The sequence below is a fragment of the Anthonomus grandis genome, chromosome 2, assembly GCF_022605725.1.
Source record: "Anthonomus grandis grandis chromosome 2, icAntGran1.3, whole genome shotgun sequence".
Classification (NCBI taxonomy): domain Eukaryota; kingdom Metazoa; phylum Arthropoda; class Insecta; order Coleoptera; family Curculionidae; genus Anthonomus; species Anthonomus grandis.
Window position 1 is genome coordinate 4,960,571 of NC_065547.1, and position 18,894 is coordinate 4,979,464.

Below are 18,894 nucleotides of genomic sequence, written 5' to 3' on the forward strand. Positions count from 1 at the left end.
TTCCATTTTAAGGGCCATTTGATTAATACTCTTCCGTAAATCTTCCATTTCCTTGGCAAGTTCTTGTTTGGGGGATCATGAATCTTGACGGATTCGTCGTGATTTTCCAAAAGAAGTGAAGACTTCTTCTGAAAGGTTAAAGAGCTTTTGTTTCATATCCCGGATTGAGTGAAACATTGACTCTTGACAATTTTCAGATCTACTATTGGCAAGGAAGTTGTAAATGTTATCAATTTTCTCGAACAAAACCTTCCATTTGGGATCATTTTGACTCAAGATGTCATATAGTTCTGTAATGATAGGGTAGAGATCCGTAGTCTTTTTGAGACATAAACCCAAAGCATCAACAATGTCTAAAGGAATCTGCGCTTTTTGTAACTGTGAAACCTTGTCGTGAAGGTATTTTAAGGTAGGAGAGTCACAAACATTGCAGAAGAATCTAATGTTATGGTACTTTTGATTATACAGTACCTTTGTTATGGCCTTATCCAAACCAGTACAAGACATGCAAAAATTTCGGCAACATTCCCCGCTACAGCAAAGATTATATTTTTCTTTCTCCAAGATGGTCTTTTGACAGGAATCACACTTAAATTCAGCCATAATTTCTTAAGATTGATTTCAAAAAGTCCAAATATTAAAATAAAAAATATTGTTCTGTGAACGAGAACTATTTGCAAAGCATGAGACCGGAACTGTTTATTATCAAATCACGCGCACTGCGAAAACTTGATGTTGTAGAGTTAAAGTTCAATAAATTGTGATTTTAAGGTCAAGTTTAGGTTAACAGGTACTAATTTAATCGGAAATCAAAACTAATGTTTATACAGGAAGCAAATCAAAACAAATCAAAACTTATCAACCATCAGAGCCAACGAGCGAAGACACAACCGTCTCGTACGACTACCAATAATCGAATGGAATATTAATTTTGTTACATTTTATCAATATTGCAAATTCAATATAAAATATAGCAGCAATATAAATGAAAGGTATAAGTAATATTACGTGAGTATTACTACAATACAGCACATACATTAATGCAATATTACAGTAACATATCCCATGAAATATTGCTATAATGTTTCCGCAATATTTAGGATGCAAGGAAAAAAGCGGACATTAAAACATTGCTGCAATATGACGTCATCTGCAATATTGCTGCAAGACGTAATATTGCAGATGTAATATTCCTGCAATATTTGTACGTGAAATCTCATGACATTTGATGGGTTACATGCCATATTATAAAATAGTTTTTAAAATATACTCGATTAAAAATGAATTGACTTTTCGGAATCTTAAGGTCTACATTAAATCTCTATTTTATGCCTTACTTAATTTCCATTTTTTCGCAAATAGAATATTGATAAAATGGTCTCTAAAGGGCCGATAGATGTACTTCAGTAAGTGGCATTTCTCGGCAATTTCCGCCACCGGAAAATCACTTTTTAATATTTTAAAATGCTGACTGAAGATCGTTTTTCTTCGAGGGGACTTTGGGTATTTGTTATTAACCGGAGTAAACTCGTTTTAACTTCACAAAGTTAAGTAGCAAGATGAAGGGGGTAATTGTTAAAGAGCGAGATAAAAATGGGAGCCATAGAACACATCCCTCAGGATCAGTGACCTGTTTTTGAATACACCCTTTGGTTTTTCTCTTTTTTTGTTTTTGTTTTACAATGAATACACGGGAGTAGTATTGTTTGCTTTCATATGTTTCAATGACCAAAAAGAAGAACTTGGATGTCAATGAACGGTTTTTAGGTTATTCTCGTTCTTTTGTTTATTAGAAAGTAGATGTTACTGTAAATTAAGACCCTTATAAAACAACATTTTAAAATTCCCTGTTAAAATATAAAAAATATTGTGGATCACTTGGTATACTTCGAAAAAAGGATTTTCGGGATATAATAAATTAAAAATAGGTCACTTTTGTGACTACTTGCATGCTTTAGAGTCAAGATTATTCGTTATGGAGTTCTTTTTTGCTACTTTATATATCAACCTGTTCACATGAATTTTTACTATTACTTTTATTGGAATTAATGTCAAAAATATTTACATTTGAAATTAATTCGTTTATGACGGTTTTGACTTAACCGTTGTTATGATTTTTTTCACAGGTCTTTAGTCTGTATAGATCATGACCCTCCAAAATTGTGTGAAAAGTTTTTTTTTCTCGATACATATAGGATTTCCACATTTTTTGGAACATTTGTAAAGGGAAGAAAAGAATCTTAAAATCTAAGACATACATATTAAAGGCGTCTGAAAATATATTGTAGATATGTTTGTTTTAATTATTCGTATTATTCTATTTACATAGAATAACACATTTATTTTATTAAGCCAGTAAATTGATAAAAGTAGCTTGTGGAAACATGTTTACCATGTTTTGTTTTAGTTACTAACTTCTACTGATAATATTTTCTCTTAAGGTATGCTAAATAAATGTTTATAGTTTTTATTTGTGTATGTACAGGGTGTTCCATTTTGGGTACTTTTGCGGGATATCTCCGTTATTTTTAGAGATAGAGAGTTGCGGTTTTCGCGACACTCTGCTACTTTTTCGTAAAACTAAAGATGTTGTAACAAAATTTTTATAGCCCTTTTATTTGTTAAGATACAGGGCATTTTTGAAATTTTTGCATTTTGGTACACCTCGTCGTATCTCCGTTATTTTTACACTTTTTGTAAAAGTAAAAACTCATTCTTATAGATTTTTCTTCATAGAATCTAGTGGTAAAGATATGTTTTTTTTTTGCTTAATAGTTTTTGAGTTATAACCCAAATTTATGTTTTTTTAAATGGAACACTCTATATATTTATACTTGATAAAATTGGTCTTTTTTTTATCTTTTCAAAAATATATAACAGTATGCACTTATTTTCGAAAAATACGGAAATAACTAAAAATTTTCTAAATTAAATGCATAATTTAATAAAAGGCCATGAATACCAATAATAGACAAATAAAAAGTTACAAATTAATAACGACGAATAGGGAAATGCATCATTCCTATTTTTTTTGTAATAAAGGAATATAAAAAACAAATATATAAATTGAATAAACACTATAAGAAAACAACTATATAACAAAACAAAATTTTTACAAGAGATGTTCAAAATGACCACTGATACAAAATTGGCACATTTTTGTAACCCCTGAATAGCATTCAAAATAATAATGTGTCTCCTTCTCAGATTTTGAAATGCTAAAAGAATTACGTCTTGAAGTTCTATGAGGTTATTGCATTGTCTTTTATACACTCGATCTTGTATATACCTCCATAAATTTTTTTTTATTTATTTTATTTATTTATTAACGGTATCCACCAATTTTACAAACAAAAATAATACAAAAGATAGTAATATTAATTCAACTTGCTTGATAATAGTAAGACATTGATTTATGTCTACCTATTAATTTAAAGAAACATGTTAATTTAATATAAAACAATTTATTTGTCATTTTTTTGTTTCTTGTTATAAATAGCCATGGCCTCCGTAGCGTTATTTTTAAATGCGTTTTTCTCGAAAATGGTAATTCCTAGCGTTATTGACCAAGAGGTACTTTTTTACGTAATAAGCTTTAAATTTTTAAAATTTAAAGAAAAAAAAACAATAACTTTGCAAACAATTTTTTTTAAGTATTTTTTTAGGCTCACCCCCTAAATGATACGCACCTGACTAAATAATTAAAATTATGAAATGACAACTAAATTCAGCATATCATAATTGGGAGAATACCAAAATTTAAAATTTTGATATTTACCCGTTTCGAAAATAAGTGGAAAGAACCATCTTCAGGCGCCCCCTTTAAAAGGGGCGTAGCTCCCTTGGGGGGGCGTTTGCTGATATATGTTTATAGGAAAAAGTGAGGTTATTTTTGACCAAAGAATGTGTAAAATCGCCAATCCTGCTAAATAACATTTGACAAGTTTTAAAGGTGTTTTACATTGATATGCTTTAAACTTTAACGATACTTATTTTTTTTGTAGGCGCTGTAAATATGGAGAAAAGCGATTAGGAAACAATAACAGACCAAGATCTAGCCACTTCAAATCAGGTAGACTCTATGCCGGACGGATCTGAGAATGTTTTGACAGTAACAGGTAGGTAAATATTGGGGTATTACTGTTTGAATACATTTTAATTACCTATTGTACAAAAAATTAATTGATAACAATCATTCTTTTTAGATAAAAAGAAGACTGAAAATGACGACTCCAAATCTTCAAGTTCTTCAAGTAGTTCATCATCGCAGTGTAGCAGGTGTAGCAGCTCTTCAACTTCAAAGTCATCTTCAAGTCGCTTTTTGGCTCCCACAATGGACGATAGTGATGCAGATCCAACGTTTGATGAAAATCATATGAGGGATTCATCCAGTAGCTCCGAAGACGGATACGTAGAAAATCCAAATGTAGAACAACATTTGGAAAATGAAACTTATAAATATAAATAATGAGGAAGTAGAAAATAGATCAAGAAAACGAAAAAGAAATCCACCTGGCTGGAAAAGAAACATTTCCAAAATACTCTAGAAATAGTGGTACGTCATATCATTCCCTTAATACCGGAAAATTAATCCCAGCAAAACAAATTCTTCCACCTAGCAAAGATAATTGCAAGCAACAATGAGAGGTTCACTGAAGAAGAAAGACAACAATATTTTGATGCTTTCTGGAAACTAGGAGATTTGGATCGTCAAAGAAATTATATACACCATCACATGTAGATTATTCAGCCAAAGTACAAATTAGTTGTGATGAATAGGCAAAAGGAACGAACCTTTAACCGAGCATATTATTTTACAAAAGATGGAGAGCGCAAACAAGTATGCTTTTTGTTTTTTAAAAATACTCTTGGAGTAAGTGAACGATTTGTCAGGACAGTTAAGTCGAAAGATTCGGATGGTAATTTGGACCTGGATTTGCGTGGAAAAAACAAAAGCTCAATAGTTTCAGAAGACATCAAAACGAATATGAGAAAACACCTTTCCTCTATACCGGCAGTAGAAAGTCACTATACCAGATCAGATACTCAGAAAAAATACATGGAAGGTTGAAAAACAGTGACTGATTTATACAACGATTATGTAGAATCATGTCGCGCAAATAATTAAGGATACGGAAAATTAATCCATGTATAGACAACTCTTTAATTATGAATTTAACATGTCATTCCACACACCAAAAAAAGACCAGTGTTTGACGTGCACGACATACCAGAATGCCGATAACGAACAGAAAATTGAAAAGGAAGAAAACTATTTAAAACACATAGAGGAAAAACAATTAGCCCGGGATTCAAAAAAAGATGATAAGGAAAAAATTTGCGATTTATATGTTGTGGCATGTTTTGACTTGCAGGCAGCTCTTCCTGTCCCTAAAGGGGATGTGTCGTCTTTTTATTATAAAACGCGGCTAAACTGTTATAGTTTTATTATTTGTGAACTAGAAAAACAAGGTTTGGGGCCAGTAGACTGCTTTTTTTGGCATAAGGGAGAAGGCAAACGAGCCTCTTCCGAAATCGGAACGTGCCTTTTGGAGTTTTTAAAAAAGAAGTCTGAAACTTGTAATTCCTTAAATTTAGATATAACTTTTTATTCAGATAATTGCGGAGGTCAGGGTAAAAATAAATTTATAATTACTGCTTACTTATATGCTCTAGCTAATTATAAAATAAACAGTATTACACATAAGTTTTTGATAGTGGGGCATGGGCAAAACGAGGGCGATGCTAACCATTCTGTGATTGAAAAGGCTATAAAAAAATCCCTAAAAAGTGGTCCTATTTATGTTCCGGCACACTATTCAGCTGTAATAGCCAATGCTAGAAAAACGGGAGGGGCATTCAGAGTACATGAAATGGCACATAGTGACTTCTTTGATTTAAAAGACCTAAGTCAAAGAACAGTAAATTCTAATTTTAATAATTCCGATGGCGAGAAAATTAATTTTAATAATATTTTAATATTAAAGGTCGAACGTAGTCATTTAGATCGTTTTTTCTTTATAAGTCGTTTTACAGAAAAAACGATCTAAATGACTACGTTCGACCTTTAATATTAAAATATTATTAAAATTCTATAAAACGTCTTATAAAGAAAACGATTTTAAATCGGTCATCATTAGAACCACTAAAACTAGAAAAAGTATTAATCAATTGGAAGACTACTTTTTAAAGCCTAGCTATGACGAACATAATATTCCGATATCAAAAAAAAAAGTTTGAGGATCTTCAGTCCCTCGTTTCTTTTTCCGCTATTCCAGCTGCCCATCATGATTCTTTTAATAGGTTAAAGCATGAATAAGTTTTCCAATCTATGAGAATTTGAATTAATATTTATTTAAAATTTCCTTTTAACAATTTAAGTTGTCATACCGTTTATTTGCGTTGAGTCTTTAAGATGTGTTTTATAAAGCTTAGTATTTTAGGAAAGTAATAAAATCACTTCCCTATTGATTAGTATTACCTGTTTTATTTTTAATATTTACCTATTCTGTTTGATAGAATCATTATGATTATGTTTTGCCTGACAAGAAATTGTGAGAAAGGGTTTTTAATATAAGAAACGTGTATCTTTTATTTAATTTTGGTGTTTCATTATTTAATAATTATCATAATCCTCTCTTGAAAGCATAAAAGTGCACCAACTTTTATGCAATAGTGGCGTAACTCAAACCTATTTTCGTTAAAAGATGTTGTTGTTGTTGATGTGTTCATTTGTTTTTACTACCTAAAATATACACATATTTAAAGGAAAAGCAAAAAAAAAATAATTAAAATGTACTTCTGGTGTTGTTATTAATTACTCAAAAATTTAATAAAAATATAAATGGCTGCTTCTCAGTATAGACGATTTTGTGATTCGCCATTAATATTCTCAACCCACGATACAACCAATTCTTATATTTATTTCTAAAGAAGCTTTTGATTTAAACTGACCTACTGATATCCTTATTTTAAATATTTATAGTAACAATTTGAGTCAATGGTATGCATAAAAATGAATATTTCACATGTTATAAATAACGATATATGTATTTAATTCAAATGAAGGTTTTATATTCTTATAGTAAAAAAATATAATCTAAAAATATGGTCTTGGAAATATAAAAAGCTAAGATAGCCTTATAATAATATTATTAGGCTTAAATTGAGTATTTTCTTTTTTCCATTCAGATTGTCAATTAATACTTAACGGGTTTTCAGATGCTGATTGGGCTACAAATAAGAGATTCAGGAAAAGTGTCGACAGTTGGTGTATAATTCTATATGGAATATGAAACAATCCTATAAAAAAGCAAACCTGTGTAGCTTTGTCAACAGCAGATGCTGAATATATAGCAGCAGCACAAACGGCTCAAAATCTGATAAACACTAAAGATATTTTAATTTAATGAAAATTCGAAATGTGTTAAGCGATTTAATTTCTAAGAAAGAAATTGAAATAGTATATCCGATAAAATAGACCGTTTTCCTGGTTCCTAAATGTTGACTCTATAAATTCCAAAAGTAACAAAAATTACTATTTTCAGCGTATATCTTCAAAACCGTTTTAACAAAGTATGACATGTGACCCGTCAAACTTTATAAAATTTCACACAGAATCTGAAAAAGGAATCATTTATCAGATATTTTGTTTCAAGGTGACGCCTTCGACTGCAAAACCCAATCACATTTGCATAAAAATACCGCGGATTGTTTATACAAAACGAAACCAATTAAACGTCTCCTCTCGGGCCAATCCAATTAACATTAAACTTACCATGAAGCATCACTCCAAAAATACGCACCGATCGCACTTATTATTAGACGGCCGATATCCCCGGCAGCATATTATTCGCCTTTTCGAAACTAATGCCGGATAACGCACGCCTTCTGCTCTCACCATTATCCAGTTGACCGATCCTCATTTTTCCTACTCCTCACACTAAAACAACTGGACGTCGTCGATCCGTCACACACGGTTTTCGCCTCGATTGATTACCACCACCGACACCAAAGTCGTCTTTGGCAAAAACGTGTGGATCTAGTGTAAGTTTTTCCTGACGTCTCCCCCCCCTTCTCCTCGGTGGAGAGTGGGGCCGTGCCAGAATTCTTCTTAGGTTACGTAAAGGACGCGTGACACTGTGCCAGAGTGCCGGGCGTCGTTTCGCCAGGAGAAACCCTGGCCTATTTCCATGTAACGTGGTCATAGCGCAGGTCGGACGAGGAGCCAGAGGCGGCTTAGGAGCCCTCTCTGGATACACCTCTGGAAATGTTTATTATTATTATTATTGTCGACTGGAATTTTTAATAAGAGTTCAAATGATGAAAGTTTATTTGGATTATCCCTTTATTATGGATGAACTCCTTAGGCTACGGTTATAGTGCAAGCGATTTCGCGCGAAATCCAACGAATTTACGCGAAAAATGAGTGTTTTCCTGGTATTTCTAAAATTCGCGCGATTAAAATCAATTTCGTAAGTTTTAATTATTAAAGCACAGGTCATGAACGACATTAATTTAAATTTTTAAATCGAAGAAGAATTTTATCTAGCTGAAGATTCAGTATTGAAATTAATTACATTTAACAAAAGAAATGGGCGGTTCTGGGTCAACGAAATATACGCAAACTATAGGTGGTAATGGAGTATTTGTCATAATATAATATCAAAATTATCAAGATCAGACGCAAAAATACGCTATATTTTTGTTTCCCCAACTGACTGTTAAATAAGTAATTGGCCAAATAAAGGAGCAAAGTTGACACTGTTGACAGTGTTTAAGATAAGCGACAGATGCGACAACGAACGCCCTTTGCCTTCTTTCAGAGATTTTTGAAGTGCACCTTTTTCCTGCAAAACTCTTTGCACAATTCTAAAAGCTATACATACGCTTCTTGTACATTCGCTTCTAAATTTTAGTTCCTATTATACTGTTTACGTTCCGCTAGTATAAACTTTTTCGGTGTAACTTAACGTGACCTTTGTCTGGACAAGGTAACTACAAAGATCCTGCATAAGCAGAAATACAACAACATTAGACATTTCTACTGTCTCTGAAAATAGACAAGAATCTCTTTTCCATTCAATCAGAGATATGAAATAGGAAATTTTCAACCTGTTATCAATTCTTAAGGACAACCATGGTGAGACGGTAAAGCTACAGGTCCATGATTCTTCCAATGAAGAGTTAAAAAGTGAAGTAGAGAATCTGAGGAAAGATGTTAAATAAATGGCTCGCACCATAGAACAATTAGCTAAAGAAAAATCTAATGTTAAAAGTTACCAACCTATAACTAAAAGGAGGATAGCCTGCCAGACTGATCAAACAGAAAAACCAGTCCCGGAGGTTCCGACGTCACCGAAGGACAACACAATGAACAAAGATGAATGGCATTACGTGGTTGTATTAAATATCCCATATCCGTATACCGGAAATCAGCTTGCACACTTCATCAAAGAAAAACTGGGAACGACGGACTTTATCCGATGTTTCCCAATGCTAAACACCAAGGACATTGCACATTCCGACTTCAAAATTGGTGTGCAGAACTTAAATCACTTAAAGCGGCTGAAGGATATTAGTATGTGGCCACCGGGCACTCTCATAAATTCATGTTTGGAAACCTCTAAAGCGCCAGTCCAAATAAATAGTATCACCTCGCCCAAATCTAAGCCTTTCCAGTCTAAGTCTAACCCTCACTCTCCAGACAGCCATAACCTGCCACATCGCTCAGTTCCATCAATATCTGCTACAATATCCAGAGAGGTTCAATCTTTGAAAATTAGTTCTGATAGGGAGGCCATTGCTGCCTCTGAATCCCTTGCAACAGAATTATTAGAGGTTGATTTTGTCATCGATAATAATTCAGTGGCGAATAAAGCAACAAATATGCAAAAACCAAAAAAGACCCTTCCATCTTAAAACCTCTTAGGCTATTCCTTGCCTATCTGTATGATCAACCCTTCAGTGTGTGTTTTGAAGGACATACCAACACCAGCATCCGATTGGCACTTCAGAGGGACTTCCTGGTGACGTGGACTCTTTCGGTGCCATGATGCCTATGGTATTGGTCCAACTGAAGTTGAAGCAGATCTGTCAGCCTTCAGGTCCTTCTTCTCATCAGAAAAGCTGCTACGCCTTCAAAAAATCAGAGAGAGTCATAGCAATTATTATTCTGGTGGATCTCCCACCAGGAATAAAAAATTTAGTAAATATTAAAAAAATGACGCGAACAGAGGATCAAGCACCCTCTGAAATACTGGACAACGACAAGCTTAGTATTTTCTCTCTAAATATTCAGTCCTTAAGACATAAAACTAATGATTTATTTCTTTTACTACAAAAGCTTCATTTTCCAGAAATCGTTGCCATAACTGAACATTGGTTGCATGTTGGTGAGCCTGTGATGGTGGATAATTACACTACAGTTGCCAGATTTGATAGAACAAATCTAACTCATGGAGGTACTGTGATATTATCTACTAGCAACGACTTTTCAATAGTAACCAAGTTCGATAATTTAGTTTCTGAAAAAATATTTGAATTTTCCATTGTCTACAATAATAATTTTGATCTTTACGTTGTTTGTATTTACAGAACACCTGATGCTGACGTAAATGTTTTTTTCCAAAAATTACTAAGCTTGCTTGAGTCTCTGCCGTTAAAAAGCAAACTTATTTTATGTGGCGACCTAAACATTGATTTTTCCAGTGTGTATACTGCTCAAGAATCTCTCCAGTCCATTTTCGACTCTTTTGGCTTAATCATGCACATTAAATCACCTACCAGAATAACTAAAACCAGCTCTAGTACAATAGATTATGTCGTATCTTCCTTTGAGCCAGATTTCGTCGATTGTACTGTCTTAAGCTCAGGTTTCTCAGACCATGAAGCAGTGTTAACAAAGTTTTCCATAACTAAATCTAAAAGTAGAAATGTTCCACGCAAATTAGGCCGTATTTTCTCGGATAAAAAATTTTTACATTTTAGACACCTTTGTCAATCAACTGACTGAAATATTCTCTCTGACGATGTTGATTCAGAATTCTCTAGATTTGTAAAAACGCTATCTAGTCTTTCTCACAAATCCTTTCCTTTGAGACTCTTAAAAAAAAAACAACATAACCCCTGGTCTACCCAAGGCTTGCGTACATCTGCTAAGAACATGCGCTTATTATCTCATCTTAAGAAATTTTCAGACAGCGCTTTTTTTCATGAATACGCAAGATTTTACAAAAAGATTTATCAGAAAACTTTAAAAGCGTCAAGGATATTTACTATAATAGGAGAGTGGCTAAATCTAAAAATGTTTTGTGTTTTTCCTAACTGCCTTAAGTTGGCGATAATAATTCCACTACATAAAGGAGGAGACAAAGATCAGTCTTTCAACTATCGCTCTATCGCTCTTCTTGCCACACTTTCAAAAATTATTGAAAGATTGCGGTTAAAAAAAGACTTCTATCATTTTTGCTAAAATATAAAATAATTACTTCCCATCAATTTGGATTTTTAAATAACAAATGCACAAATGATGCTATGTTTTCTCTTTTTAATAATGTATACTCTAGCTTAAACAACCAACACCCTACAGCAACAATTTTCTGTGATTTTTCTAAAGCCTTTGATTGTGTTAATCATGACATCTTATTATAAAAGTTGCAATATTACGGGTTCAGAGGAGCGCCTTTTGAATGGTTTAAGTCGTATATTAATAACAGAAGTCAAGCTGTGAGAATTGATTCGACTATGTCTTCTTGCAAGCCAATACAAAGTGGAGTGCCTCAAGGTTTCGCCTACCCTGCCTACCCCACATTCAGAGTTGGTCAAAAGTTCCATATTATATAATGCAAAAAATATGCACAATCTGAAATTGGAAATTAAATCCATCACATCTTTTTTTGCATTTCGTAAAGCATTAAAAGCATTCTTACTGGAGAGAGCTTTTTACAGAGTTAACGATTTTTTTTGTTGTTGTAATCATTTCAATTGTACCCTTTTTAAGCAAAACTGTTGTATAAGGTGACGGAACTAAAAAAAATTCAAAATGTTGCTAATGGCGCCCTTTAAGACATAATTGTAAAAAAAGGTTAATTTTACACAAGTTTCCACATAAAAAAATGTATTGTCCAAATTTTGCTAAAGACGAAGAACAGATGCTCAATTTATAGCCAAAATTTAAAAAAATTACATTAAGTTTGTCACCCTGTATTTTAATTGTCTTTGACTTTCGGACTAGGCAAATTTAACTTAACTTCATTCTTTTTTATAAGGAATCTGCTGTTAAATTATTTACCACTATTTATGGGGCATCCTGTATTATGGGGGTAAGTTTTAATTCTTTTACATATTATACGGGGTTTTTAAATAAATATACAAAGGGTATTGATGTTTAGAGACATTTATGAGTGTCTTAAAGATTGAGGGCATTTTAACTAATTAATTTTGAAAATTATGGATCTTAGGGTCACGTGACCATCATCACTTTTTTTTTTCCTATTAGTCTAATTGGGTTGAAATTTGGGGTTTATTTAAAATGCAATTTATAAATTTTGACAGATAACTGACATTTGAGTTTCAGGCCACGTGACTACCGTAGCTGATTTTCTATTGCTCCGATGAGGTTGAAACGTCATATTTGGGATTTATATTAAGATACGTTAATTACTTTTGACAAATTTTTAACATTGAGTTCGTGAGTACGTGACCAATATAACTTTTTTGCTATTAGCTAGAACTGATTGAAGTATGATATTTGAGGTTTATGCAATTTTTAAGAATTGATTTGTTTTTGAATAAAGGTTTCTGCAAATCTTTTTTAATACGTAGGGGAGACCGGGGTTGGTTGTTACAATTTGAAGAAAAATACTTGTAATTTTATTTTATTGAAACTTTGTGAACATCTTATAATAGTTTTATTTAGCTTATACTTTTCTGTAACTAACAAATAATGCAAAATAAATATATATCAAACACAAAATAAACTGTCAATGGTTATAACAAGTAATGACAAATGTAACAACCAACCCCGTAACGGGGTTCACATTCAAAGAATTTCATTGGTGACATTTGGTACATCTGATCCATTCTTCAGCAGGCTTTGATTTTGAATAAAGTCCAAGGCAAACCAAGCAAAAGGGGTCATCTTCATCACCACTCGATTCGCCTTCAGCAGGTTTTTTACACTTTTTTATTTTTCTTTTGTGTTTCCTGTATAAGATTCTTCTTAACTCTGATAATTTTTAACTCTTGTTTCTTTTTTCTGGCATTTCGTTTTTCTTGTTCCAATTTAAGTTCTGTTTTGTTTGGAGTATCGGTTAGGATAGCGGCTTTGCGCCGTTTACGACCTCTGAAATTAGTTTTACGAATTCCAGGTTTTGGAAATGAACGTATATCTGAAGGGCTAAAATTGAGCGTATTACTTTTGGTATCCAGTGGACAATCAGGCCTCGGCGATATATCATGTCGCTAATTCATGATCATTAAAGATGTGCCTATTCAATGGATATATTCCTGCAACTCGAAAACCTGACTGAATATTCTTTGGTGTCGCTGCTAATGATAGAGCATCACGCACAATACCAGGTATGTCGTAGATTGACATGGTTTTGCCGGGATTGTTTCTTAACCAGGAGTCGCACAAACTATTAACATATTTCTTCAGTGGACCATAGACGGACCTGTCTAAGGGCTGAAGTTTATGGAACACCATTTTACCTACAGATATCTATTCCTTTAATTGAAAGATGTGAGTCGTGATTGTCTAGAATTAACAAAACTGGTCGTTCTTTTGAACACCTTGTATGCTTTATGAAATATTCAAGAAATTTGACAAAGTCCTCTTTGATCATCTAGCCTGATTTGTTTGAAGTTCCAATACATCCGCTTGGGCCATTTGCAACTAAATAACTTTTATAATTTTTTCTAGGGAAAACAAATATTGGAGGAACTGTATTTCCACTAGCACTTACAGCCAGGGCTATTGTAACTAAAGCAGCTCTTTCGGCAGAAGTCACACTCCCCACTTGTTTTACACCCTTATTCACTATTATTCTGTCTGGTTTTTGGACCGTAGTAATCCCCGTCTCATCTACGTTGTAAATATCTTGGCATTTAAATTTGTACCTATCCATGACTTCCTCCAATAGATCAAAAAATCTGTATACATTTTTCCGATTGAAGCTCGTTGCTCTGCTCAGACTGGTTGCTTCGGGAGTCCGCAAAGATAGCTTTGGATGACGCTTAAGAAATCCAGATAAGCAGTCTCCTGAGGCCATTGAGTTTTCATGCCAAGCTTGACGAACTTCAACGTTGTTCTTAATAGCCGATTTAAATCCCAATCTTCGAACTTCTTTGGTTGACAGACCAAAATACATTTTAGAACACTTTATTAAGTACTTCTCTAGCTCAGCTTCCATCGCATCAGATGAAATTTGACGGTTCCTTGTATAGCCAACCATAGGATCCGGATCATTTAGCTCTATAAATTCTCATCCTGACGGTGTTTAAACAAACTGTAAAATCTCTGCAGGGTCATGAAATTTACACCATATTGTTCAGCAACCGTCCTAAGAGATCTTTTATTTTCCAATACTTCTTTTGCAGCACTACGAAAGGTGTCTAATGGTATACGTCCCCTTTCGGTTTTTCTTTTGAAGTTTCTCATATTATCGCCTATCAAACAAGATAAAAACGTCAAAGAATTGTAGTTGAAACAAATTCGGGGTTGGTTGTTACAATGTAACAACCAACCCCGTTCGTATATTTTAGCAAACGAAGCATCTCAAACCTAACCTTATTATTAATCAGAAGAAATGACCGGACATTAATATTACTTACATTTAGATGTATTTCCTTACGACACAGCAAATCTATTCCACTTACACAGGAAAAATGATAAAATAAATTCGCGGTAAACTAATAATTCCTTTTAAGGTTAGAAAATACATACACTGCATTTATCGAATAAATATGAGCAATGGAACAGCAGAACTACACTGGTCGGTTTACCGGCGCACAACGAGTTGACAATTGATGTGACGGCGCTTCATCGCAAGTGTAACAACCAACCCCGGTCTCCCCTAACTCATTTAGAGCGACTAAAGGTTTAAACACATTATGGTTCTTTGAAGCATGATACCCCAAGAACTGACTCTCTCTTTTTTTTTTGCATATAAACTTTGGCTATTCTAACCAGATCTGGATAATTTGAACTGAACTACACCTGCTAATTTTTAGTTGTTTTAAGAATTCCTTTAAAGCTCTTCACTGACAAGACCTAAAGGTTCCAAACTGAATTAGTTGAATAATTAAGGGACATGAAGAACACCCCTACAAGCAGATTCATTTCCTAATTCTATTAGCCCGAATGAGCCGATGGGGTTTGGTGCAGCCGCCCGTTTTTATCCCCCCCGCCCTTTATATGACTTAAAGCAGTTTTTATATACAACAAGAGGAGGGCCCCTCTTTATAAATAAAACGATAAATGGAGATGACAGATCCCTTTTCAGTAGGGAGTATAAGAAGGATACATACAGGGCGGAGGTGAAAAGTCCTCTCTTTTATGTAGGCTCTTTAAAGATGTAGACCTTTTAAGTGTGATTTACGTGATTTTTCTCTAATCAGGTTCATTTTGACAGTTTTGCACATGACTTATGGGAAGCGTTTATTGAGGTTAAGATGACCCTTTCCAAAATGGTTGATCGACGCCATCTTGGAAAACGAATTTGAATGAAGGCAAATTACCTGTTCCACTTCCAAGTCAAGATTTCTTAAGACTTATTTTGTTACGTTAATCTATCGAAAATTCATACTTACAAAACATTATCCTAAAAAGGGGCGTGAAAAGGGGTCCGAAATTGCACTGTTCTGTTCCCTGTTTTCCCGTATAAAACTAGAATTTCTTAAATATTTATGCCGCCCTTTCTGGCTTTCTGGGTAGTTTATGGTCCACTTTTCATTTACCAAAAAAAAAAGAAGTAAGGAATTTTGCTCAATATAAATGCAATAGGTGCAGTTATAAATCTTACTGGGAAGGGTTGTTAAGGTCGAGTGTTTGGCCATAAGGGAATTATATAAATCAGGGCTTTTATCAAATAAAAAATTGTATTTTTCATGGATTATATATATTATTTTTTATACAGTTTTCTAATTAAACCCGCCTCGGTGTTAGTGCAATTGTACAAAATCTGTGAGTTTTACAAGCTATTGTACATTTTAGAGTACAACAACTGTTCTGCTGTTTTTCTCTTCTTGTTTCATTATTTTGGTTCTTTTTGAAACACATATTATTATCATTTTTTTCCTTTTCTCCTTTTTTCTTGTGCCACTTTTTTTTTATTCTTTATTTATTGAAATAAATTGAAAAACCACTTAACCGTGTAATCTTAGTTACATAAAGTTTTTTTTTATATATTTTTAAAATTCAACCCATAAGTGTTACAAAAATTGTACAAAATCAAATTGTGAGTTTAAACACATTGTATTGTTGTACAATTTATGGTACAAAAACTGTTATTAATTCTTCTCTAAATACTAGAGAATTATTATTATCCTCTTTTCCTTTAAGTTGTTTTATTTTCTCTCTCTTCGCTTTACCTCTTTATCGTTTCACTTAAATTGAAAAGCCACCTTAGGATGAGTAACTTTAGTCTTATTTTGTATCTTTTAAAGAGTAAATCCCTTGATATTGTAAAATTATATAAAAACGCCGAATATATTGTGTGAGTTCTTGCACGTTTATTCTAAATATGTGTAACATAGATGGAGGTTATTGTACAATTTAGAGTACAAAAAATTAGGAACTAGTTAGGTAATTCCCTGTTATCCTCTTCTATTTTTCCCTTTTTTATTATTTTTCTTGTTGTTCTTCTTCTTCGCTTTTTCCATCTATCCTCTTTGTATTTTTTCACTTGTCTTATTTCACTGGTCTAAATTTATTTTTTAATAAAATACGTATCTTATATGTTTGTTTTCCTCGTTTTGTACTATTCTTATATGAGTACGAAAAACCGAATGAAAAAAATTATATAAGACACAAAATTTATCTTTTGGATCCGCTATGAAACATCATTCAACTCTTTTTACTTCTTTTTCTTCTTCTGCCACTATATTTTTTCTCTCTTCTTTAAATTAATTTTTTATTGAAATATTTTTCTTACATATGTGTATTCCTAGACTTGTTCTATTCTCCTTCCTCTTCTTCTTTTTCTCCTTCTTTTCTTCTTATTCTTCTCATTCTCCTTCGACACTTCTTTAAATTCTATCTTACTTTACTTTTAACTCTTAGTAATTTTTATTTACATTTTTATTGAGATCACATAATATTTGTACAACTTATTGTACAACATTTGTTTTTTGAATATTCAATGCCACCTTTTTCAACTGTTCTTTCTGTTGTTTTTTAGACTCCTTCTTCTTTTTTTTCTTTTTCTCGTTAATTCTGCTTCAAATTTAATTTTTATTAAAATATTTTTTTACCTGTTTGTATTTCTCGCCTTGTTCTATTATTTTTCCATTTTATTATTTTTCTTCATTTTCTTCTCCTTCTTTTTCCTTTTCTCTCTTTTTGACCCTTCTTTGAATTTAATTTACTTTACTTTTTAGTACATTTTTATTTAAACTTAATCTTTCTGCTAAGGATTGTGATTACATAAACGCTTATTAATTGTACGATTTTTTGTACAAAAGAAATTAAACTAATAAAAAAAAATTGTACAAGATAGAGAATTTATTTTCTGGATCCTCTATCCTCCATTTTTTCCAAGTGTTCTTTTTCTTCTCCTTTTTCTCTCATTGTCTTGTCTCTCTCCATCATTCTTCTTTAGATTTGATTTTTTTGTATGTTTTTTATTATTTTTGTTATTCATCCTCTCTATTTGAATTTTTTCTCTCTTTTACTTTTTTTTTTAAATTTGATTATAGTTCACTTTTGACTCATCAAATAATAAATTTCATTTATATGTACCTACTAAGCATGTGTGATCACATACACGCATGATAATTGTAGAGTTGATTGTACAAAAGGATGTAATTTAGTCACAAAATTTATTTTCTGGATTCTCTATCTGACATATTCAAAAAACTTTTTTGCTTTTTCTTCCTCTTCATTTTCTTATTCTTCGTATTTTTGTTCCTCTTCTTCTTCGTCATCTTCTTCATATTTATTCATCTTTTTTCTTTTTATTCATTCTTCATTTTATTCATCTTTTCTCTTTTTGACTCTTTAATGCATTTTTATTTAAAGTAAATCTGTGTACTAAGGATTGCGATTACATAAACTTTTATTAAATGTACAATTTTTTGTGTAAAAAATGTCCAAGATACAAAATTTATATTCTGGATCTTCTATGCACATATTTTAACTGTTTTTTATTCTTTTTTTCGTCTTCTTTCTCTTTGACTTCTTTTTAAATTTGACTTTAATTCTTGATTTTTTAGTACATTTTGCTTAGAATAAATCTATTTACTAAGCATTGTGATTACATAAGCATTTATTAATTGTATAACTTATTGTACAAGAGCATGTAAACAATTTAATAAAAAATTGTACAAAATAGAAAATTCATTTTCTGGATCCTTTTCTTCGTCTTCTTCCTGTACTGCTTCCTCTTTTCATCGTCCTGTTTTGTTTTTCTCTTTGACTATTTTAAATTAAAAAAATAATAAATTAAAGAAAAACATTAAATTAGGGTCGCTTAACCAGTGAATGAACAGCACCCAATAAATGAACAGTGAGTTTAATTTCTTGAAAAATAAGAATATTCGATGGAAAAGTTCTATTATCTCTTTCTAACACGTTGCGCACACATCTTCTTTATAGCGTTCGTTCACTAGCCTCCATTAGGCATTGGCAAAACAGTTTAACCCTTAACTGGAATGGCTGAAAAAAATCACGTT

At 32.4% G+C, this 18,894-nt stretch overlaps 1 protein-coding gene across 1 annotated transcript in view; it reads right to left on the reverse strand.

Moving 5' to 3' along the window:
- LOC126750084 (protein FAM135A) overlaps nucleotides 1-8,166 on the reverse strand; it is a 93,659-nt gene extending 85,493 nt beyond the window's left edge. The window contains exon 1 of the mRNA XM_050459586.1: nucleotides 7,778-8,166. The gene's annotated coding sequence lies outside the window, so the exon portion shown is untranslated. The remainder of the gene's footprint in view (nucleotides 1-7,777) is intronic.
- Between the last annotated feature and the right edge of the window lie 10,728 nt (nucleotides 8,167-18,894).